At 36.6% G+C, this 26,542-nt stretch overlaps 1 protein-coding gene across 6 annotated transcripts in view; it reads right to left on the bottom strand.

The window, feature by feature from the left end:
* Nucleotides 1-26,542, bottom strand: part of LOC309666647 (uncharacterized protein) — a 613,160-nt gene that overhangs the window by 356,354 nt on the left and 230,264 nt on the right. For 5 of the 6 annotated variants that reach the window (XR_014267186.1, XR_014267187.1, XR_014267188.1 and 2 more), the window contains one exon: nt 6,362-6,474. The exons of the other annotated variant lie outside the window; for it this stretch is intronic. The gene's annotated coding sequence lies outside the window, so the exon portion shown is untranslated. The remainder of the gene's footprint in view (nt 1-6,361; nt 6,475-26,542) is intronic. 6 annotated transcript variants of the gene reach the window in all.

The raw sequence follows: 26,542 nt of genomic DNA, 5'->3' as shown, positions 1-26,542 counted from the left end.
TACTCACTGGTTACTTATTCCCAGTTTACTGGCTTGTTCATTTGTTTACCAACTCTTTAGGTATTGATACTTTCTCTGAATATCAGATACTATTCTAGGTGCTGGAAATACAGCAATAAACAAAACAGACAAAAATTTCTGACTTAGGGGAGCCACATTCCAGTGACGTAACATTAGTTTATCGATAGAGAGGGAAAGCGTTCCTTTGCTTCTTTACTTCCCTTGGTCTCTGCTCCAATATCCCCTGATCATAATTTCAGAGGAGGCGTCTCTGATACGGGTATTTGTCACCACGCAAACCTCCCACTTCTTTCCCCACTTCTCAATTAATTTTTCTCTCAAGGGCTTATCGCTGTCTGATGAATTATATCTTTTACTTATTTATTTATATCCTGCTCTTCTCACTGAAATGTAAGCACCTCGAGGCCAGGGCCTTTACCTCTTTTGTTCATTGCTCCAACCCCAGAATACAGCACAAAGTAGAAGATCACAAACTACTCATTGACTCTGTAATCCTGAGGAGCAGCAATATCACATTTTATAGATGAGATTTTATACAGCTGATCAAAATCACACAGTAGGCACTGGCAAAGCCCAGAAGCCTAATAAAGAAACCTTCCTCTTTTTTTCACTCTACCTTTAACCAGCCCTGCAAAAAACTGTCATTGCAAAAGAAGAGAGGGAAAATCATGTGAACCACTGCCCTTCAGTTGCTTTTTATAATATAAAAAAAGTAGATGATACTGAAAAAGCTGGGAATCTTTTGAAATATTAACAGCCTTTGGCCCATTTAGTGTTTAGACCCATGTTGAGTGTCTAAAAGAAAATGCATACAAAGGCAGAGTGTCCATGCCAACTTGTCTCATTTTTTCCCTTTCCCTTTCTTCATATGCCTTGTAGCTTGATTCACTCCAGTGGAAGAGTACAAATATTCACTGACCTATTTGGTATGGATAATGAACAACCAACCGGTGTGAGGTACTCAGAGGTTGAAATGTGAAAGGAAATTACTTGGAAGGAAGAAGAGTCCAAGAAAGCACATCAGCAAGTGAGAATGCACAGAAATAGGAGTAACATTGAGAAGGCAAGGCAGCGCTCGTGCCAGGAAGCTGCCCTGGAAATCAGTGCTGGTAGTGTCCCACTGAGTGCTGTACTGAGGGACACAGACCACTAGCTACGTCTAAAACTGTAAAAATATCGAGGTTGTACATAGTTACATAGTTATTTGATTCGATACCGTTTTGAATTTTTGTTAAAAGTTTAGGTCTCAGATTTATCCAAAAGTACTTTCATTTCTTCAGTATTTTCTGAAGAAGTTATCCATCTGATACAGGAAGGCATTTCTATTCTCATTATCTATTTTAAATAGTCAATCCCTTAACTGCCAACACTAGCTAAACGAAGAATTAAGGTAAAATTTGACGACTACTGGGATGGTTGTCAACTATTTTATTTTAAAATTTATCTGTGTTTTGCCTCTTCACTTCACTTGAACTCTGAGAATGCTGACAAGACTGCAAACTTCCTTGTCCTAACTGGATAAACGTCCTTGGACTGTGAGGGAATGGAGAAACAGAGGAAGGTGTTAGATATTTCTCCATCCTACTAGGGCACAGGACTCTGAATTATTCCCACAAACAATGTCCAGAAACCTGAAGAAAATAATTAGTGAAACTCTAGAATAAGCCATCAAGCTAGGGAAAGAGTAGAACAACTCAGTATAGCCTCGTTGGTGGTTGAAGAATAACCCCCATGGCCGGTCTATGATTCTGTTAACACAGCTTCCAGAGAGCTCTGGGGAGCCAGCCCTGTTTCCTGTTCTATAGCCTCAAGTTCAGGAGCTTACCTGGACAGGACTTATTCAGCCAGGAAAGGACAAGGGTAATAAATGAGAGATGTATTCATGCCCAAGTGTTCTGCTCTCTGCTTTTCTCAGCAATCACCTTATATATTGTATAAGCCTGAGATTTATGAGATAAATACAGCTAACTCAGAAGAGGCGGTCCTCTCAACACACATCCAGAGGACTTAGGTATAGTTTGTAGACATGCCCCAGCCTCAAACATGCGACATGTAGAATGCTGACTTGGGGAATGGGGTTGGCCGTTGTGCCTCCTGAGATTCTGAAGGGCTCTCGCTGACTCAGACATTGCCCTCCACTACTGTCTACCCTGCTGACATCTGGAAGCTAACACCTCCATAAATGTCCTGAGGACCACTGCTGACTGTACCAACTTCCCTCCATATTATTTGGAAAAGGAAATCTTATTTGATTGACCCAACAAGTGTATTTGTCTTTCTGCTAGTACAAATCTACTGGGACAATTGACAATTGTCAATACAGAGTTTGTGCTTGGAATTCAACATTTTGCACTGGGGCTTCAGCTGACAGGGAAGGAAAAGCCCTGTTTTAATATCTTCTTCTACACACATTCATGTTAAGTCATACAGAGAGCTTTATACATACAAATATATACATGTATGTATAAAATATGTATATGTATGAAATTTATATAGACATATTTATACATGTATGTATATTTGTATATATGCATTATAATACATCAAGGAGGTTTCCTAATTGTTTTTAGAGTAAGAATGGTGTTACAGAAGGAAAGAAATATAGGCTTAAGTAGTTTATTAAACAAAGATTTTTTAAAAATATAAACATATATGATTTGAAGGGACTTGGCTTGACCTTTATAGTAAAAATATTTTCCCAAGAATGCAGTTACAGATTTTCGTATTTTTAAACTCTTCCAGGGAGACAAGGTTAAGTACAAAAGCATCACTGAAGGCAGCAGATGTGGGTGACGCCCGAACACTGCCACTTAGAAAGTTTATGTGAAATTGAACCAGGAGCTGAAAGCTCTGATTCCCAAAACCCCTGCTTTCAGAACTGAATTTTCCCCAGTCTTCATCTCACAAAATATTCAAGCCAACTTTGCCAGAAAATCAGGAATATCAGCGTGTGGATGAAATTAAGAAAGATCATATTTTTAGAAGACAAATTGGAGTTTTACACTAAGCACTAAGCTATTTAAGATCATTGACTTTAAGATTTAATCAATGAATGGGAGTTTGAGCTATAAAAGATGATTATTTAAAATGCAGGGAATTTTCTCTTCCATGAATGTGGTTGAACAGCTCTGATCTTTGTCCTTCACCCAGCTCTAGATCAAATATGTGTCCCAGGATAAAGCTCTCTCAGCAGAGGTGCAGCCCACAAGCCATGAGGAAAAGAGCTAAATGAAATGTGGATACCAGGTGCCACTCAGGCTGTGTTATCAAAAAAAAACTAGTCATCTTATCAAGTATGTATCAAGTAATATTTTTTAATCACTGAACATAGTTGAAGATTATTTATTAAAAGAATTATGGTTTATAAATGTCATTATCATATTATATTATTTAAAAAGTCAACTGATTACTCCTGAAGGATGGAAAAGTCTAGCCAGAAAGCAGCATGCTTTCTAAATAGAACAAAAACCATTAGTTTTGACACTCTTTCTGCTAGAGTACTAATTAATGTGGCATTTGCCTAACAGTGAAGAAACACTCCACCAAAAAAACCTTTTTATATATATATATATATATATATATATATATATATATATATATATATATAATAAAATTGTGATTGTTTACTATTTGAATTTTATTAGTAAAACTAGTACTGCAAATAGCCTCTTCTTGGCTTGACTTATATTAGACAGGAATCCCCTGGCTTTCCTTCCACATAAATGTATACATGTACAAATATACATTTATTTGTGTTTTTTCTTTAAACCTTTATAAGGCCTTTCCTGCTATGTGCCAGGTACTTGCATGTAAGCCTTATAAAATCCTATGAATCAGGCTTTATTATTCCGATTTTATTGATGAGAATAATGAAACTTGGAACATGTAGATAGGTCACTTGCTTAAGGTCTCACATCTAGTGAGTGGCAGAACTGGGACCAAACCCAGGTCTTCTGAATCCAAATCCTAAGTTTGTTCCACCATGCATGTTATCCAATTATATACACGTACGTGTTTTATCTTGTAAAATTATGGAGGAAGAGAAAATGGTCTCTGGAAAATCCAAACACAGAGGTAAGTTGAACTGAGTGTGTCTTTCCTTTTTCCTCTGTGTCCCTAACTCTCCTTTTTTTGGCTATACATTTGGCACTGCAGAATATTAACATTGCCCAGGAAAATTCAGGGAAGTTGAAGGTGAGCAATGAGGATTCTCCTATACTATTAAATACTTTCACAGTTACTCCATTTGACTGGAAGATACAAAGAGGCTTCTCTGTGACATCCATCGCACTGCCCAGAACTGCTCCAAGCTTGGTCTCAGTGACAAATGCTTGAAGTTAATCATCCGTTTGTCTCCACATTTCCCTTGAAGACATTGATCAAGCTGTGCTGACAGAGCCGTGATGAAATATCAGGCTCTGGGAAATGCTGAGCTGGCTTTGAATCTACCATTATTTAAGCACAAGGCAACAGCTTGAAAGACAGCTGTCATTTTTCTTTGGCTTTAAGTCTCCTCTTCAATTTGAGGCCACATATGTTTTGGTCAAAGTTGTAAATTCTATAATTGTCCCAGATTCTTATCATGAAGCTCATGACTGGCAATGGGCAAAAACAGACTTTCATGCTAATAATAACATTATTTAAGCAACCGAAGGTCAAAGAATCATATCATAGTAGGACTTGGGGGATAAAAACTCATTTATGTCCTGTTACCTAAGCAGTGAAACAGAACTCCTTTCAGCTTCTTTATATATTATAACATCTTCAAGAAAAAAATGATAAAGAGAAGAATAATGAGAAGATATTTGTCTTACATGGTATTAAAATTATTCTAAAATTTAAAAATAGATATAAAGACTCAAATATACATTTTATCTCTTTTGTTTCTGTTTTAAAGCAAATTATACTGGCTTATGTTACTCAATATTTTTAGAGATAATTACATTTCAATATATAACTGTATCACTCTTTTATATGGTATACATTTCAATTAATCATCTTTTCCAATAAATTTCATTTAAAAACATGTTAAAAAGTAGCAAGCATGCAAAAATTATTATGCTACTGTTGTAGATACAAAAACTAAAGAAAAGAATTTTGTCTCTGGTATAGTGATATAACCCCTATTCAGACCCACCCTCTGGTTTATGCTGATAACAAACATAAACTCTGGGCAAATACAAAAAACAACTAAGGATTCTAAAGGATAGACAAAAGCAGGTATACTGTGGAAGGTAGGCAAAATTGGAGAAGCAACCAGAATTTTCCTCCCCCCTTTCTTTGTGGCTTTGCCCTGAGGTGGGAGGGACAGTGCAGGCAATTAAATTAGGAGGAAAAAATAGTGACATATTTGTCCATCAGGTAAACAAAATACAGACATTTTCAGAAAAAAAAAATTGTCTCCCACAGACCTGCATTACAAGAAGTGGTAAAGGAGACTCTGGACCAAGATGGCAACCTAAGAGTCTCCTGAATTTCCCTCTTCTCACAGATACACCAAATATACAGCTACACATGGAGCAACTTCCTTTGAGAGAAATCCGGAAATTAATGAATGACTTCCATACATCGGGTGACTCAGAAAATACCCACATCAAAACTGGCAGGAAAGGCTGAGACACACTCTTACAAAAACCCCACCCCTGGCACAGTGGCCTACAATTGGGAGAGGACCCTTATTCCCAGTTTCTCCTAAGTGCCATAGGGTTTAGACCACACATCTAGTGCCCCAACTCTTAAGGCTGCCACAGGGGAGACAGGCCCCTAAATCACCTACTTCTGAAAGCCAATGGGGCTTGTGTTCATGAATGCACAAGACTACAGCAAGTGAAGAAGCAGTAGCTAACAGGTGAGGTGAGTGAGTAGGCTTTCCCAGCAGGGCTAAGCACAGAGGGAGCCAACAAACACCCCGATCTCCCAGTTCTTGCCTGGATGGAGTTTGACTGCAGACTTCACAAGCTACTGCCTGGGGATCCGGCTTCTATTTAGCAGCCTCTGGGTACTGACTGCAAGCCTTCCCAGAGCCTGAAAGAGGCAGTGGGCACTTCTGTCATGTTCCAACAACAAAACCAAGTCATCAGCATCTCCCTGGAAGGAACCTGTCCACACATCTAGCACCTCAATTTTCATGGCTGCTTTCCAAGGGATGGACCCCCAAATCACCTAGCTCTGACATGCAGCAAGACTTGAATTCATGAGTCCCACAAGACTAGAGCAAGAGAAGAAGCAGTCTTCAAATGCGCACAGGCGCACTCCCCATGGCTATAAGCCTAGGCTCAATGCAGAGGACGCAGGCAAACACTCAGCTCCCAGCTTCTCCCTGGAAGGGATTTGACTGCACACGTTCTTAGCTGCTGCCTGAGGGTCCAGCTTCCAATCAGACTGCAGCTAGCTGCTGTCTGTGATCATCCCTTTGGATCATCCCTTTGGCACAACTTCAAACACTGGGAGTCACTGAAAACAAAGACAATGACTTTGACAATCACAAAGGTTTGAGAAGCAACCTGGAGCTCAAGCTGGGCTGACTGACGAGGTTCACCTCCACAAGACCAGTCTGTCAAGATGGAGAGAGGTGGCTATTTTATCTAATGCACAGAAACCAACAGAGTCAATGGAAATGAAGAAATAAGGGAATATATCCCAAACAAAAGAACAAGATTAATCTCCAGGAATCCATCTTAATGAAATGGAGATAAGGGATTTAAGCAAAAGAGAGTTCAAAATAACAGTCATAAAGATGCTCACTGAGCATCAATGAAGAAATCACAAGACAAATTAGAAAATATTTTTAATTGAATAGTAATGAAAATGTAGCATGGCAATTTGTGGGATGTAGCTAAAGCAGTGTGTAGAATGCTTATTTTAGGAAAAAAATAAAGAAGTGCCTAAGACAATGTCCTATGCTTTCACCTTAAGAATCTATGAAAAGAAGGGTAAAATGTATCCAAAATAAATACAGTTGACCTTTGAACAATGTGGGGATTAATCTGTGTATAACTTATAGTGAACTCTCCATATCTGCCATTCCTCCACACCCCAGGTTTCAACCAACCACCGGTGGTGTAGTTCTGTAGTATTTACTATTGAAAAATACCCGTGTATAAATGGATCTGTACAGTTCAAATCCACATTGTTCAAGGGTCAACTGTAGAGGGAAGGAAATAATGATAAAAGTAGAAATTACTAAAATAGAAAACAGACAATAGAGAAAATTCAGAAAGCCAAAAATATTTCTTTGCAAAGATCAACAAAATTGATCAATCTTTAGCTAAACTGCTAAAAATAGAGATAAAGCTTTTTATTTAAAAAAAATAGAGAATGCTGCCCAACTCATTTTATATGGCACACAAAACTCTAATACCAAACCTGCTGAAGACTTCACACAAAAAAACGTATAGACCAGTATCTCTTCTAAACATAGATGCAAAAATCCTGAAGTAAATATTAGCAAACCCAATTGATCAATGGAGTGTATATGCGAATATATACAACATAACCAAGTAGGGTTTACACCATGAGTGTAAGATTGGCTTAAAATTCAAAAATTATTCAATGTAATTCACCATAATAACAAAATTAGGAAGATAATATAACCATTTCAATTGAATAAAATTTTAAAAAATTAATACCCAATCATACAAAAACCCTCAACAAACTAAGAGTAGCAGGAAACTTTCTCATTCTGATAGAGGGCATATAAAACATCTACAACTAATGTAGTACTCAACAGTGAAAACCTGCCCCCGAAAGCCTCGTATAGGAAAAAGCTAAAGACACCTACATGCACCATTTCTTGTCAAATTGTAGTTAATGTCCTAGAAATTGCAATAAAGCTATATATAAAAAAAGAAAATGAAAGTAAAAACACAAACAACAGAAGGAAAAAATAATATTGTCTCTATATCCCTATGATCGTACGTGGAAAAAAATCCAAAAACAATTACTCAAATTAATACATTAGATATGGAAACATGTAAGATAATGTTAACTGTATTTTGTTAATCAATTGTATTTTTTTACACTAGCAGTAAAAAGTAAAAAGGTAATCAGCTTGATTTACAATAACATCTAAATCATAAAATATCTAGGAATAAATTTAACCAAAGGAGCCCAAAACTTCTACAGTGAAAACTATAGAACATTATTGAGAAAATTTAAAAAGATCTAAATAAATGAAGAGATACAGCATGTTCATGGATTGAAAGACTCAATATATGTCAGTTCTTCCCAAAGTGATCTATAGATTCAATGTATTCCCAATAAAATATTCCAGCAGACATTTTACAGAAATTAACAAGCTGATTTTTAAAATTTGTATGGAAATGCATAATTCCTAGCCAAAGGATATTTTTAAAGCAGAACAAAGTTGGAGCACCTAATCTGCATGATTTCAAGTCACAGTTATCAGGATAGTTTGGTATTGGTGAAAGGGTAGATGTATAAAGATCAATGGAACATAACAGAGAGTTGAGAAATAAAGTCAATTGATTTTCTACAAAGATGCCAAGGCAATTCAATGTTGAAAGGAAAATACTATTCGTTTTCTTCAAATGTCTGATGAACCTTGGTTGGTGGTGCACATTTATGATAGAAGGACCATGTCAATTTGCATGGTTAACAGGTATGGGTACCTTGTTTTTGGCCCTTGTAACTTTCTGGCTGTACAACAGGCCTCTCTCCCCTGTACAACAGGAAGGATGAATGCTGTCTCTGTGTATTTACACTGAGCATGCCTATAGAAGGGCTATAGACCAGCATCCTGAGTCCTAAAATAAAAGGGTCTTTAACTCAGGGTGGGCATGGAGAGTAATTTAAACTGTTTCCCTGCTGAGAAGATGTACTTTCTTTCTACTTCTCTCTCAGACCAAAGCATTCATTCCAGGTGGTCACTCCAGACACGTTAGTTCATTTAGAGAGAAATCTAAGGGATGGAAGTGCAAACTCACAAGCAGTGTTTCGGTTGATAACTCCTCCACACTCATCACATGCCTTTGTATGTGTTGACTCTAAGCTTGAAATATCCTTGGCATTGTTTCCTCTTTCTGCAATAGTTTTCCCAATTGTTTTGAGCTGTGTTTTTCTCTTCTCTTGTTTCTCTGAGATCCCAAAGGCATCTACTTTTTTATTTTCAGGAACTTCTACCAAAGACTTGTCTGCTAATGGTTTGCTTATTTTAAAATCAGTGCTGCTACAGGTTAATTTTTTTAAATAAATTTTCCGCAAGTTTAAGGATTTTAGGTTAGGAAGAATGCAAACATATTAGCTCAGTCTGCCAGTATTACTGGAAACAATTTAATGAGTAATTTTCAATGTTTATAAATGTAGTGAAATGTGCCCTTGTATTCAACATTGTTAGGCATGAAAACAAATGAACATAAATTTTGTACAAATTGTTATAAAAAAATGAGGCATATGAACACGCAATTTTACAACACATATAAATACATTTTAAACATTCATACTCTTTAAATATAAATATTAAAATATATTTTAAACATTCCTTTATAGAAATCTCATACCACTCAGAATGGCCATCATCAAAAAAGCTACAAACAATAAATGTTGGAGAGGGTGTGGAAAAAATGGAACCCTCACGCACTGTTGGTGGGAATGTAAATTGATACAGCCACTATGGAAAACAGTATGGAGGTTCCTTAAAAAACTAAAAACAGAACTACCATATGACCCAGCAATCCCACTACTGGGCATATACCCTGAGAAAACCATAATTCAAAAAGACACATGCACCCCAGTGTTCACTGCAGCACTATTTACAATAGCCAGGACATGGAAGAAACCTAAATGCCCATCGACAAATGAATGGATAAAGAAGATGTGGTACACATATACAATGGAATATTACTCAGCCATCAAAAGGAATGAAATTGGGTCATTTGTAAAGACATGGATTTGCCTAGAGAGTGTCATACAGAGTGAAATAAGTCAGAAAGAGAAAAACAAATATCGTATATTAACGCATATATGTGGAATCTCGAAAAATGGTGTATATGATCTTATTTGCAAAGCAGAAATAAAGACACAGATGTAGAGAACAAATGTATGGATACCAAGGGGGGGGGTGGGAGGAATTGGGAGATTGGGATTGACACATATACACTATTGATACTATGTATAAAATAGACAACAAATGAGAACATACTGTATAGCACAGGGAACTCTACTTAATGCACTGTGGTCACCTAAATGGGAAGGAAATCCAAAAAAGAGGAGATATATGTATATGTATAGTTGATTCATTTTGCTGCACAGTAGAAACTAACAAAACATTGGAAAGCAACTATGCTCCAATAAAAATTAATTTAAAAAAATATTCCTAATAGGACTCTACACCAAAAAAAAAAGAAAAAAATCATACCTTGAGCAAGGTTGTTTACTCAAGCATTATTTATGAAGGCAAAAAAAATAGTACATCCAAGATATCTAACAATGATTAAAGAGTGTGTGGCACATCTACATGTTAAAGTATAGTAGTGTATAGAAATAACAATTTTAAATCCAAAAATATTTAATATTATGTGGAAAAGTTCACAAATAATTGACAAAAATCTGAAATGTTATACACAGTACTGTGTCAATTTTTCATATATTTAGTTATGTGTACACATTCTCAAAGGACTGAAAGGAAATATATTAACATGTAATCAGTGGGACTTCCCTGGTGGTGCAATGGTTGAGAATCTGCCTGCCAATGCAAGGGACACGGGCTCAAGCTCTGGTCCAAGAAGATCCCACATGCCGCAGAGCAACTAGGCCCATGCACCACAGCTACTGAGCCTGCACTCTAGAGCCTGGGAGCCACAACTACTGAGCCTGTGTGCTGCAACTACTGAAGCCCACGCACCTAGAGCCCATGCTCCACAACAAGAGAAGCCACTGCAATGAGAAGCCCACGCACCACAACGAAGAGAAGCCCCCAGTCACTGCAACTAGAGAAAGCCTGCATGCAGCAACGAAGACCCAACACAGCCAAAAAAATTGAGGATATGGGGAGGGGGAGGGGTGAGATGTGACAGGATGAGAGAGTGTCATGGACATATATACACTACCAAATGTAAAATAGATAGCTAGTGGGAAGCAGCCGCATAGCACAGGGAGATCAGCTCGGTGCTTTGTGACCACCTGGGGGGGGTGGGATGGGGAGGGTGGGAGGGAGGGAGATGCGGGAGGGAGGAGATATGGGAACGTGTGTATATCTGTAGCTGATTCACTTTGTTATAAAGCAGAAACTAACACACCATTGTGAAGCAATTATACTTCAATAAAGATGTTTTAAAAAAATAATAAATAAATTAATTAATTAATTAATTAAAATAAATAAATTTTAAAAAGTGTAATCAGTACCTGGTTGTTGAATTACTTTAACTTAATCACTGGCTATTATTGTTTCTTCATTGAAACCTAAAGTATTTTGTTTTTCATTTTCCAACTTTCCAACACAAGCACATATTATTCTGATCAGAAAAGACACAGGCATAAAAATATTCTTTTAAAAAGGTAAGTTCATTTTTAAATATTTTTAATAATTGGCAAAAGATAAATTTCATTCCCCAAGTTTCCAGTTAACCTAGGTATAGGTTCTTTTTATTACTCTATTTTTAATGAAAGCTATTCAGTCTCTCATGGTCAAAATTTTATTTTCAGAGTACCTTCTGGTTAGTTCTGCTTTGTCTTGATGATGCCTATTATTATCTCTGTATGGAGACTCCATCAAAGTGTTCCTCACGCTACCAAGAAGGATTAATTCAAAGCAAATCCACAAATGTTGATTAACAATAACTGAGACCTCTACATAAAATAATTTTACACCTTATTTTTCAATCTCCTACCTTACTAATGAATTTTTGAAAACTTAAAACTGAAGGCCTTAGAATTGTGGTCTTCTGTGTCTTCTCCTGTCTCTTGGAAATGATTAAGTAGCTTATTAAGACAATTAGATTTGGACCTCTAACTAATCGTTTTTACTGTGGCACAATATCCTATTAGACATCCCCAAATATTGTGGGGCTTTCTTTGTTCAAAGTTTCAGCTAAACTTTGTTAATGAAAACCAAGAGGCAATGGTAATTAATTATCAAGGATCAGCTCATTTAAAGCACCGTCTCGAAGATGGAAGAGTAGAAAGACGTGTGCTCACTCTCTCTTGCATGAGCACCGGAATCACAATTAACTGCTGAAAAATCATCGACAGGAAGACACTGGAACTCACCAAAAAAGATACCCCACATCCAAAGACAAAGGAGAAGCCACAATGAGACAGTAGGAGAGGCGCAATCACAATAAAATCAAATCCCATAATCACTGGGTGGGCGACTCACAAACTGGAGAACAATTACATCACAGAAGTCCACCCACTGGAGTGAAGGTTCTGAGTCCCACATCAGGCTTCCCAACCAGGGGTCTGGAAACAGGAGGAGGAATTCCCAGAGAATCAGACTTTGAAGGCTAGTGGGATTTGATTGCAGGACTTTGATAGGACTGGGGTAAACAGGGACTCCACTCTTGGAGGGCACACATAAAGTAATGTGCACACCAGGACCCAGGGGAAAGGAGCAGTGACCATAGGAGACTGAACCACACCTACCTGCTAGTGTTTGAGGATCTCCTGCAGAGGTGGGGGGCAGCTGTGGCTCACTGAAGGGACAAGGACACTGGCAGCAGAAGTTCTGGGAAGTACTCCTTGCTGTGAGCCTTGGCAGAGTCTGCCATTAGCCCCACCAAAGAGCCTGTAGGCTCCAGTGCTGGGTCGCCTCAGGCCAAACAACCAACAGGGAGGGAACTCAGCCCCACCCATCAGCAGACAAGTGGATTAAAGTTTTACTGAGCTCTGCCCACCAGAGCAACACCCAGCTCTACCCACCACCAGTCCCTCCCACCAGGAAACTTGCACAAGCCTCTTAGATAGCCTCGTCCACCAGAGGGCAGACAGCAGAAGCAAGAAGAATCACAATCCTGTAGCCTGTGGAAAAAAAACCACATTCACAGAAAGACAGAAAAGATGAAAAGGCAGAGGGCTATGTACCAGATGAAGGAACAAGATAAAACCCAGAAAAACAACTAAATGATGTGGAGATAGGCAACCTTCCAGAAAAAGAATTCAGAATAATGATAGTGAAGATGATCCAGGACCTCGGAAAAAGAATGGAGGCAAAGAACGAGAAGATGCAAGAAATGTTTAACAAAGACCTAGAAGAATTAAAGAACAAACAGAGATGAACAATGCAATAACTGAAATGAAAACTACACTAGAAGGAATCAATAGCAGAATAACTGAGGCAGAAGAACGGATAACTGACCTGGAAGACAGAATGGTGGAATTCACGGCCACAGAACAGAATAAAGAAAACAGAATGAAAAGAAATGAAGGCAGCCTAAGAGACTTCTGGGACAACATTAAACACACCAGTATTCACATTATAGGGGTCCAAGAAGGAGAAGAGAGAGAGAAAAGACCAGAGACAATATTTAAAGAGATTACAGTCGAAAACTTTCCTAACATGGGAAAGGAAATACCACCCAAGTCCAGGAAGTGCATAGAGTCCCAGGCAGGATAAACCCAATGACAAACACACCAAGACACATAGTAATCAAATTGACAAAAATTAAAGACAAAGAAAAATTATTAAATGCAACAATGGAAAACCGACAAATAACATACAACAGAACTCCATAAGGTTAACAGCTGATTTCTCAGTAGAAACTCTACAAGCCAGAAGGGAGTGGCAGGATATATTTAAAGTAATGAAAGGGAAGAACCTACAACCAAGATTACTGTACCTGGCAAAGATCTCATTCAGATTCAGCAGAGAAATCAAAAGCTTTACAGACAAGCAAAAGCTAAGAGAATTCAGCATCACCAAACCAGCTCTATAACAAATGCTAAAGGAACTTCTCTAAGTGGGAAACACAAGAGAAGAAAAGGACCTACAAAAACAAACCCAAAACAATTAAGAAAATGGTAATAGGAACAAATATCGATAATTACCTTAAATGAGAATGGATTAAATGCTCCAACCAAAAGGCACAGGCTCACTGAATGGATACAAAACAAGACCAATGTATATGCTGTCTACAAGAGATCCACTTCAGACCTAGGGACACATTCAGACTGAAAGTGATGGGATGGAAAAAGATATTCCATGAAAATGGAAATCAAAAGAAAGATGGAGTAACAATACTCATATCAGATAAAATAGATTTTAAAATAAAGACTGTTTCAAGAGACAAAGAAGGACACTACATAATGATCAAGGGATCAATCCAAGAAGACGATATAACAATTGTAAATATATATACACCCAACATAGGAGCACCTCAATACATAAGGCAAATACTAACAGCTATAACGAGAGGAAATTGACAGTAACACAATAATAGTGGGGGACTTTAACACCTCACTTACACCAATGGACAGATCATCAATACAGAAAATAAATAAGGAAACACAAGCTTTAAATGACAAAATTGACCAGATAGATTTAGTTGATATTTATAGAACATTCCATCTGAAAACAGCAGACTACACTTTCTTTTCAAGTGCACACGGAACATCCTCCAGGATAGATCACATCTTGGGTCAAATATCAAGCCTTAGTAAATTTAAGAAAATTGAAATCATATCAAGCATCTTTTCTGACCAAAATGCTATGAGATTACAAATCAATTACAGAGAAAAAAAATACATAAAAAACACAAGCATATGGAGGCTAAAAACTACATTACTAAATAACCAAGAAATCACTGAAGAAATCAAAGAGGAAATCAAAAAACACCTAGAGACAAATGACAATGAAAACACGATGATCCAAAACCTATGGGATGCAGCAAAAGCAGTTCTAAGAGGGAAGTTTATAGCAATACAAAACTACCTCAAGAAAGAAGAAAAATCTCTAATAAACAAACTAACCTTACACCTAAAGGAACTAGAGAAAGAAGAACAAAAAAACACCCAAAGTTAGTAGAAGGAAAGAAATCATAAAGATCAGAGCAGAAATAAATGAATTAGAAACAAAGAAGACAATAGCAAAGATCAATAAAACTAAAAGCTGGTTCTTTGAGAAGATAAACACAACTGATAAACCTTTAGCCAGACTCATCAAGAAAAAGAGAGAGAGGACTCAAATCAATAAAATTAGAATTGAAAAAGGAGAAGTGACAACGGACACCACAGAAATATAAAGCATCATAAGAGACTACTACAAGCAAATCTATGCTAATAAAATGGACAACCTGGAAGAAATGAACAACTACTTAGAAACGTATAACCTTCCAAGACTCAGCGAGGAAGAAATAAAAATATGAACAGACCAATCACAAGTAATGAAATTGAAACTGTGATTAAAAATTTTCCAACAAACAAAGTCCAGGACGAGGTGCCTTCACAGGTGAATTCTATCAAACATTTAGTGAGGAGCTAACACCATCCTTCTCAAACTCTTCCAAAAAATTGCAGAGGAAGGAACACTCCCAAACTCATTCCTGAAACCAAAACCAGACAAAGATACTACAAAAAAAAGAAAATTGCAGACAATATCACTGATGAACATAGATGCAAAAATCCTCAACAAAATACTAGCAAACAGAATCCAACAACACATTAAAAGGATCATACACCATGATCAAGTGGGATTTATCCCAGGGATGCAAGGATTCTTCAGTATATGCGAATCAATCAATGTGATACACCATATTAACAAATTGAAGAATAAAAACCATACTATTATCTCAATAGATGCAGAAAAAGCTTTTGACAAAATTCAACGCCTATTTATGATAAAAACTTTCCAGAAAGTGGGCACAGAGGGAACCTACCTCAACATAATAAGGCCATATATGACAAACCACAGCAGACATCATTCTCAATGGGGAAAAACTGAAAGCATTTCCTCTAAGATCAGGAAGAAGACAAGGATGTCCACTCTCACCACTATTATTCAACACAGTTTTGGAAGTCCTAGCAATGGCAATCAGAGAAGAAAAAGAAATAAAAGGAATACAAATTGCAAAAGAAGAAGTAAAACTGTCACTGTTTGCAGATGACATGATACTATACATAGATAATCCCAAGGATGCCACCCGAAAACTACTAATCAATGAATTTGGTAAAGTTGCAGGATACAAAATTAATGCACAGAAATCTCTTGCATTCCTATACACTAACAACGGAAGATCAGAAAAAGAAATTAAGGAAACAGTCCCATTCACCATTGCAACAAAAAAATAAAATACCTAGGAATAAAACTACCTAAGGAGGCAAAAGACCTGTACTCAGAAAACTGTAAGACACTGACGAAAGAAATCAAAGGTGACACAAATAGATGGAGAGATATACCATGTTGTTGTATTGGAAGAATTAATATTGTGAAAATGACTATACTACCCAAAGCAATGTACAGATTCAATGCAATCCCTATCAAATTACCAATGGCATTTTTTACAGAACTAGAACAAAAAAATCTTAAAATTTGTATGGAGACACAAAAGACCCCAAATAGCCAAAGCAATCTTGAGTGGAAAAAATGGAGCTGGAGGAATCAGACTCCCTGACTTCAGACTATACTACAAAGCTACAGCAATCAAAGCAAATGGTACTGGCACAAAAACAGAAATATTGATCAATGGAACAGGATAGAAAGCCCAGAGATAAACCCATGCACCTATGGTCAACTAATCTATGACAAAGGAGGAAAGGATATACAATGAAGAAAGACAATCTCTTCAATAAGTGGTGCTGGGAAAACTGGGCAGCTACATGTAAAAGAATGAAATTAGAACACTCCTTAACACCATACACAAAAATCAAATCAAAATGGATTAAAAACCTAAATGTAAGACCAGACACTATAAAACTCTTAGAGGAAAGCATAGGAAGAACACTCTTTGACATAAATCACAGCAAGATCTTTCTGACCCACCTCCTAGAGTAATGGAAATAAAAAATAAACAACTCGGACGTAGTGAAACTTAAAAGCTTTTGCACAGCAAAGGAAACTCTAAACAATACGACCCTCAGAATGAGAGAAAATATTTGCAAACAAATCAATGGACAAAGGATTAATCTCCAAAATATATAAACAGCTCATGCAGCTCAATATTAAAAAACAAACAACCCAATCAAAAAATGGGCAGAATACCTAAATAGACATTTCTCCAAAGAAGACATACAGATGGCCAAGAGGCTCATGAAAAGCTGCTCAACATCACTAATTATTAGAGAAATGCATATCAAAACTACAATGAGGTATCACCTCACACCAGTCAGAATAGGCATCATCAGACAATCTACAAACAACTAATGCTGAAGAGGGTGTGGAGAAAAAGGAACCCTCTTGCACTGTTGTGGGAATGTAAATTGATACAGCCACTATGGAAAACAGTATGGAGGTTCCTTAAAAAACTAAAAATAGAATTACCATATGACCCAGCAATTCCACTACTGGGCATATACCCAGAGAAAACCATAATTCAAAAAGACACATGCACCCCAGTGTTCACTGCAGTGCTATTTACAATAGCTGGGTCATGGAAGCAACCTAAATGCCCATCGACAGACAAATGGATAAAGAAGATGTGGTACATATATACAATGGAATATTACTCAGCCATAAAAGGGAATGAAATTGGGTCATTTGTAGAGACATGGATTTGCCTAGGAGTGAAGTAAGTCAGAAAGAGAAAAACAAATATCGTATATCAATGCATATATATGGAATCTAGAAAAATGGTACAGATGAACCAGTTTGCAAGGCAGAAATTGAGACACAGATGTAGAGAACAAATATAGGGACACCAAGACGGGAAAGCAGGGGGGTGGGGGTGGGATGAATTGGGAGATTTGGATTGACATATATACACTAATATGTATAAAATTGATTAACTATTAAAAATAATAAATAAATAAATAAAGCATGGTCTCTTTCCTTCTTCCTCCCATCCTCTATCTCTCTCATGTCAGAATCTGGATATTGACAAAAAGCTGTGGTATGAAGAAGTCAATTTTCTCTGTTTTTATTTAAGGTAATTAAGTTAAACTTGGTATGGTTTCTAGATTTTAAAAATCCCTCCTCACCCATGTCCTGTGTCTGGCTAACTTTCTTTTCAACAGTTCTCAGCTTAAATATCACTTTGTCACAATCACACTTAGCCAATTGTTTGATTATGTGCCTAATGACTGTCTTCCTCACTAAACTGTTGCTTTTATGATACCAGAAACCCTACCTGCCTTGTACCCTATTGAACTTCTAATAGTTACCTGACACATGGCAGGTGCATGATAAAAATTTCATGAATGTGTTAATTATAAATCATCTTTTCCTTCTTATCACAGTTTAGTCAAATTTAGGGACAGTTCATAAAAACAAATTTTACTCAACATTTAGCTTTTGGCATCTTTTTAAAATTTTGTTTAATTCTATACACAAGGAAGTAAAATAATTGGAAGAGTACTGGATTAGTGTTTGGAGACATATCTGCCTGTGCTGGCTGTCATTTCTTAGTCACGTAGTCATGTAATCTTGGCTAGTCAATTAAATTCTCTGAGTTGTAATTTCCTAATCTACAAATTGAAAGTAATAATACTTTTCCCACATGCTTTACACAGTTCTTAAAAGGATCAAGAGAGAATTAAAGTGAAATTACTTTACAAACTCTAAAACACAAACCAAAAGTAAGAGGATGTCATTTTAACAGTTTTTATATATGGAGGCTTTTCATTTTTATTGATTGCCTCTCAACACATATATAAAAAAAAATACTTGTAGGTGAAAATGAAAACCATTATAGTAATCTGTTATAGCCCATCTCATTATAACATCATTGAATACACCACTGATCTGTCACCTAGATAAAAGAATCAATTATAGCAAAAGCATAAATTTTGAGCACTGTTTCTCAAGCAAGACCAAGAAGTTCCACAGTGCTTTTATATTTTATGTAAAGAATTTTCAAAGGAAATAGTGAAATTGAGCCTTACCAAAAAGAGCGCTCTCTTTCCCTACCCCTCTCTCTTTCCTTCCTCCCAGAGGTCTCAGAATTGAATTTACGGTGATAGAATCATCCAGAAATGGGTCTGGCCATCAGACATACAAGCTAAAAACAGAAATGTCTTTAAATGATTAAAGATTGAAAGCTTTTCCTCTAAGAGCAGAAACAAGAAAGGGTGCCCACTCTTACCACTTCTATTTTAACATAGTATTGGAAGTCCTAGCCGGAGCAATCAGGCAAGAAAAAGAAACAAACTCTCCCAAATTGGAAAGGAAGAAGTAAAATTGTCTGTTTGCAGATGACATTATCTTATACACAGAAAACCCTAAAAGCTCTATCAAAAAACTATTAGAAATAATAAACGAATTCAGTAAGGATGCAGGTCACAAAATCAACATACAAAAATCAGCTGCGTGTATACACACTAGCAACAAACTATCTGAAAAAGAAATAAAGAAACATTCCCACTTACAATAGCATCAAACAGAATAAAATACTTAGGAATAAATTTAACCAAGAAGGTGAAAGATCTCTACACTGAAAACTACAAAAAATTGTTGAAATAAATTGAAGAAGACACAAATAAGCAGAAAGATATCTTATGTTCATGGATCAGATGAGTAAATATTTTTTAAATTACCATACTATCAAGAGCCATGCAATCCCTATCAAAATCCAATGGCATTATTTACAGAAAGAAAAAAAATCCTAAAATTTGAATGGAACCACAAAAGACCCTGCATAGCCAAAGCAATCTTACAAAGAAAAACGTTGGAGTCATCACACTTCATGATTTCGAACTATACTGAAAGGCTATAATAATCAAAACAGTAAGGTAAGAACCAGTACGGCATAAAAAGACACATATACCAATGAAATAGAATGAAAAACCCAGAAATAAACCCACAAAGATACAGTCAACTAATATTTGACAAGGGAACCAACAACATTCAATGGGGAAAAGACAGGCTCTTCAAACAATGGTGTTGAGAAAACTTGACAGTCATATGCAAAAAAAATGACACTGCATAAAATGAAATGTATCTTAAACCACTCACAAAAATTAATTCAAAATTGATTAAAGACTTAAGAGTAATACCTGAAACCATAAAACTCCTAGAAGAAAACATAGGAAAATCTCCTTGACAGTCTTGGCAATGAATTGTTAGATATGACACCAAAAGCATGAACAACAAAAGCAAAAATGTACTAAGGGACTACATTAAACAAAGCTTCTGCAAAGCAAAATAAACCATCAACAAAATGAAAAGGCAACCTATGAAAAGAAAGAAAATATTTTCAAATCATACATCTGATAAATATCCCATACATGCAAGGGAATCATACAACTCAATAGCAAAAAACAAAAAACCTAATTTAAACATGGGCAAAGGACCAGAAATAGACAATTTTTCCAAAGAAGACACACAAATGGCGAAAACACACATGAAAAAATGGTCACTAATCATCAGAGAAATGCAAATCAAAACTACAATGAGATGTCACCTCACACCTGTTAGGATAACTATTATCAAATAGATAAGAGATAAGTCCTAGCAAGGATGTGGAGAAAAGGGAACACTTGTGCACTGTTGCTTGAAATGTAAATTGGTGCAGCCTCTATGGAAAACAGTATAGAGGTTCCCTGAAAATTAAAAAAAGAACTACCATATGATCTAGCAATTCCACTTCTAGCTACACATCCAAAAGAAATGAAATCATGATCTTGAAGAGATATCTGCACCCCCATGTTCACTGCAGCATTATTCACAATAAACAAGAAATGGAAACAACATAAGTGCCCATCACAAATGAATGAATAAAGAAAATGTGGTATATATATACAATATATATATGATCTCACTTATATGTGTAATCTAAAAACAAACAAACAACCCATAGCAAGATAGAGTAGATTTGTGGTTCCTAGGGGCAGGGAATAGGGGTGTGGAACATGGGTGAAGGTGGTCAAATAGTACAAGCTTCCAGTTATAAGATGAATAAGTTTTGAGGATTTAATGTATAGCATGGTGACTATGGTTAACAATACTACATTGTTCACTTCAAAGTTGCTGAGAGAGAAAATCTTAAAAGTTGTCACAAATACACACCAAAAAATGGTAACTATGTGAGGTAATAACTGTGTTAACTAACTTTATCAAGGTAATCATTTTGTAATATATATGTATATCAAATCGTCATGTTGTACACATTAAATTTACACAATGTCATATGTCAATTATATCTCAATAAAGCTGGGGGAAAATATTAAATGTCAGCATATTAAGTCAATCCATCTTTCAAGGGGTGGACTTCATCAACCTAATAGATAAAGAATAATGTATAAAATTAGAATTCCAATTTAAAAATAGAAATAGTGTTGTCCAACCTCCTTAAACAAATCAGCAAAAGCAGCTCTCTCTCCCAAAGGCAGATCCTCAAGGGAAGTCAAACCTTAACGGGAAGAGTCCTTGGTGAGAACAGAATCACAACAAAAGTGAGTTATATAATTTAAGTAATAGCCTGAGCATGAATCTCCACAATAAATCCATTAGCCAATATGTTCTCTCTGTGTTTAGAATTGACACAGTCTCTGTCTGCTTCTCTGGGTCAACTTTTCCTGACTTTATGCTGAATAATGTCTCCATTGACTATCATTTTTCCTTTAGATGTATTTAGGTATTCAGTCAAGTCTTACTCTGACCCTGCCAGTAAATCTGTTTTTTTACTTTTTCATTTGACTATGTATCTCTGCTCTGATCCACTATCTATTGATTTTATAACTTAACTCTCAAAAGACAATCTCATTATCCCTATTTATAAGCTCTTAGGGGTACTTCACAGCTGCCCCCAAGTACCACCTTCAATAAAAACAAGAAAAAAAAACAAACATTATCCAGATATAAAAGCTTAATTGCCTATTGCTCAAAAGACATTGAATTATTAAGCTAGATCTCAAATATAGGAAATAAAAAACAATAAAAGTGGTATCTGGCCAAAATTATATTAAAACAAGACTAGTGAAGATCTCAAGAGATTTTTTTATGACCTGTTTTGACAAATGATTCAACCAGATCTTAGGGAACATAGAATAGCTTTTCATTTAAGGCATTAATGTGGGTAATGAAGTAGCAAAATATATGAAAATTTATTTCTTACACCTTATTAATTCACATTAAGAGACTGACATCCATTTATAATTCATCAGTATTACACTTTTTCATTGATACCTGACTGTACATTTATAAAGCATCACCACTGATAAGCAATTAATTTTAATAATAATAGATAAAATATTGAAAGCATATTTGGATTACCAATCATCTCATGAATGAGACTTTTGATAGAGTCACAAACTGTATAGAAAAGAATATGGACAATGGTACAACTCAAATATCTACAAACCTAATGACTGGGATAAGATGTCAAAAAGAAGATTTAGGAGCATATAATTAAAGAAACAAGTTTTCATTTTGTTTTGAATTTTTATAGATTACACTGTCATAGTGGAAGTTAAGATGATAGGCATTAATGTCACATTAATGTATTTTGGGTTATCGCCAAGGAAAGTAAATTTGATGTCTATATTATAAATCTCTATTTTAGATAAAAGTATTCATAGTTTTAATAGATATCTCCAAAAGAGAGCAGGAATTTTTTTTCAATAAAATATTTAAAAAAGAGAGAAACCCACAATGATACAGAAGAAAGGATGCTTTTTTGCCTCTGTCCTAGGCTATATAAATTCTAGTAACATTTTAATAATTGTTATCACACGCATTGTTGTAATAGGAGCATAAGTCCAAGATAATTGCCACCAGCATGCTTGCCTTTATTTCAAGTCCATTTTACTATTCATTCATGTCAGACTCATCCCCCAAAAGATTTATGTTTGGTTTTTTTGCCATTTTGGATGTATCAAAAGAAAGCATACAAACATCCAAAATTCTGTACCTTAAGGGAAAGCTACTTTGTAGCATCTTTGTAGCATAGTTTTTAATCTAAGTGAGGACAAAGCTTTCACACACTTAAATCTATACATTTTTTGGGGTGGAGAGGGGGGCAGTTGTATTTATCAACTGTAAATTCCTAATCCCTAGGTGTTTTATCCTTGAAATCAAGCATGTTTCTGAACCAGTAACCCCACCACCCCTTAGCTTCTGATAATAGACTATAACCTCATTTTGTTAGTTATCCATGTTGTCAACATCATGGATTAAAATGTCACATAGGGTGATGTCAACATCGTGGTGGCATGAGACTCTCCTTTTCTCTCTCCTCTTCAATGTGCAACTGGCAAAACATCCATAACTCAACAAAGGTTTCTCTGCCCAACACATCAGGATGCCAGAGAGATCCACATGTATGTAGATCTAAAAGTGACTGTGTTGGAACATATAGAAGAGGTGGACCTAGGGGAAAAGAGGTGGTGGCCACAATTCCAGGCTGCCCAGCCATGGTGCCTGAACCCACAGCTCCAAAGAACCCAGCAGCAGCAGGGAAGGTGGCACACACAGCAAAGGCCCCCCAGCCACAGAGGGGCCTATGGCTACAGAGAACAGGGCAGCAGCGGGGGCAGGCCATAACCCCAGTTCCAAGGGGGTGCCCATGATTCTGCCCCCCCACCAGCACCCATGATGGCAGCACCAGCAAACCTGACAACCCTATAGGTGGAGGTAACCAGGCCCCCCTCACTCTCCCCTACCCCCTGCCGCAGTGGCAGGACCAGCCACCCACATCATCCCAGGCATAACAGAGGTACCTGCCATCCCAGTGCCCCTGGCAACGATGCCAATGACAGCAGCAACACTGTCAGCACCAGAGACCCTGGAAGCACAAGCAGTGATGAAGAGGTCACTGGCAACGCCTCGGGCCACAGCAGCGGAGGGTAGAAAGTGCCAACTCTCAAATACAGCCAGAGGCAGTACAGGTAAGAGAAACCAAAAACTTGAGTTAGAGTGCCACCTACCGAAAAGCAAAAGAAAGTCCTCTTATTACCAACCTGCTGAATTGTTAGAATCAAAGCAAAAAAAAGCTTTACCTAAATAAGAAAGGTGTTCACTACTTCAAATGCACCAGTAGAGGAACAACACATCAAGCACCATGAAAAACCAAGGGAACATTATATCACCAAAGGAAAATGACAATTCTCCAGGAACCAAACTTAAAGTCAAAACTTAAAGTCAATCTTAAAGAAGATTGCAATCTAACTGATAAAGAAATCAAAATAGCTGTCATGAAGAAACTTAACAAGCTACAAGAAAACTTAGAAAGGCAGTTCAATGATCTCAGGAATAAAATTAATGAAGAGAAGAAATACTTTACTGAAGAGATTGAAACTCTAAAAAAAGAACCAAACAGAAATTTGGGAGCTGAAGAACTCAATAAATGAGATGAAGAATGCAGTAGAAAGAAGTAGAAAGAGAGCAGACCATATGGAAGAGAGAATTAGTGAGCCTGAAAATAGAAATCTAGAAATAATTCAGGTATAAGACAAAAGAGATGAAGATTTTGAAAATGAAGAAATTATATGAGAACTAACTGACTCCATTAGGAAAGGCAACATAAGGATAATGGGATCCCAGAAAGAGAAGAGAGGGAGAAGGAAACAGGGTTTATTTAAAGAAATAATAGCTGAGAACGTCCCAAACCTGGGGAAGGAACTGGACATAGAAGTCCATGAGGCTAAGAGAACACCTAATTATCTCAATACAAAAAGACCTTCTTCAAGACACATATTAAAACTATCAAAAGTCATTGATAAAGAAAGAGTTTTAAAGGTAGCCAGGCAAAAAAAGACAGTAACATACAAGGGAGCCCCCATTAGGTTATAAGCGTATTTCCCAGCAGAAACTCTACAGGCCAGGAGAGAGTGGAATGACATGTTCAAAATATTGAAAGATAGAAATTTTCAGACAAGAATATTTTATCCAGCGAAGTTATTCTTCAGGTAGAAGAAGAAATAAAGCCTTTCCCGACAAAGATGGACAGAGGAGGTGAAGATACATTTTTCCAAAGAAGACATGCAGATGGCCAACAGGCACATGAAAAGATGTTCAACATCACTAATTACTAGGAAAATGCAAATAAAAACCACAGTAAGCTATCACCTCACACCCACTAGAACGGTATTATCAAAAAGAGAAGAAATAATATGTGTTGGAGAGGATATGGAGAAAAGGGAACCCTCACACATGGTTGGTGGGAGTGTAAATTGGTGCAGCCACTATGGAAAACATTATAGAGATTACTCAAAAAATTAAGAATAGACTACCATGTGATCCAGCTATTTCACTTCTGGGTACTTAACCAAAGAAGGGAAAACACTAATTCAAAAAACTAAGTGTACCCCTATATTCACTGCAGCATTATTTACAAAAGCCAAGATATGGAAACAACTTAAGTGCCCAAAAAAGAATGAATGGATAAAGAAGATGTGTTTTATATAAATAAATAAATATATATATATATATATATATATATATATATATTATACAATGAAATATTACTCAGTCACTTAAAAAGATGAAATCTTGCCATTTTTGAGTACATGGATTGACCTTGAGAGTATTATGCTAAGTGAAATGAGTCAGATGGAGAAAGACAAATACCATAATATTTCACTCATATATGTAATGTACTTTTTAAAATGAAGAAAGAAAACAAAACAAAAACAAACACATAGATACAGAGAGCAGGTTGGTGGTTACTAGAGGGGAAGGAGGGTGGAGGAGGGTGAAATGGGTGAAAAAGGTTATCCAAAGAGGGTACGGTGACAGATGAAAATTAGACTTTTGTGGACGAGCATGCCAAGAGTTACTCTGAGCTTTCTGTCCTACATGACCAAGAGAATCAGCAACTGAGGGTAGGTAGCAGGAGCTAGCTTGGGAGATGGGAACATGAAAGTCAAGAGAAAAATGGATTTGGGTTTGCATGTATTGAGTTTGAATTATTAGCAGGATATCCATAAAGAGATGTTTAGTGGCACTTGGACATTAGAGGGATTATGTCTGACATGGTGATATCTTGAGCACAGATAAATCCCAGAAGATGAGCACAGAATCAGAAGAAATTATCAACTCTTACAGGATGCTTAAACCTTAAGGGTAGATAAAGAAAGAGAGGCTAGGTGAAGAGAGTAGACCGAAATAGGAACCAAGTCAATAGAATACAGCATTACAAAAATTAAGGGAAGACTTTCTAGAAGTTTACAACCAACAATATTTAATGCTGTAGAGAGATTCCATACAAAGATGATGGAAAAGAAGCAAATGATGGGGAAATTTTCCCATAATGTCCTAACTGAAACAATGGAAAGTACTGTTTCAGTTGGGTAGTAAGGAATGAAGTCAAGCTAGAAAGTCGATGAAATGTGAAAAAACAATAAGTCAACCTCACTTGATCACTCCTTCCCAGTGAAATATTCTCAAATAGTACCAGTCTATTGGTCATTCCAAGGTTTGTTTGTCTTCCTACTTGATCTGGACCCAAGGTCCAGTCAGTGTAACTATTTACAGTCATCC

The sequence above is a fragment of the Balaenoptera physalus genome (genome assembly GCF_965194825.1).
Source record: "Balaenoptera physalus genome assembly, chromosome: 9".
Lineage (NCBI taxonomy): Eukaryota > Metazoa > Chordata > Mammalia > Artiodactyla > Balaenopteridae > Balaenoptera > Balaenoptera physalus.
The sequence above is the reverse complement of the archived record's forward strand: the minus strand, read 5'-3'. Positions and strand labels throughout refer to the sequence as shown.